Raw genomic sequence first — 285 nt, 5'->3', positions numbered from 1 at the left:
GATGAAAATATTGCTCTTAAAAATGAAAAAAATGAAACACCTCGAAGAAACACATATTTCAAGAAAAGCCATGCTAATGTTTCTACTAGGTACTACATTTGTGATAAACTTGATCACCTATCTTATAACTGTTATAAAAACAGAAACATGTAGAAAACAAAAAAGATTTGGGTTCTAAGAGGATCCTATATAGCAGCTAACCTTCAAGGACCCATCAAAGTATGAGTACCTGTTAAGAAAAACTAAAAATCTGTCTTGCAGGTTGAGCCTAATAGAAAAGACATA

The sequence above is a fragment of the Theobroma umbraticum genome, unplaced genomic scaffold (assembly GCF_002168275.2).
Source record: "Theobroma umbraticum cultivar Fairchild unplaced genomic scaffold, ASM216827v3 scaffold_89.0, whole genome shotgun sequence".
NCBI lineage: Eukaryota > Viridiplantae > Streptophyta > Magnoliopsida > Malvales > Malvaceae > Theobroma > Theobroma umbraticum.
Note: the sequence above shows the minus strand (reverse complement) of the source record.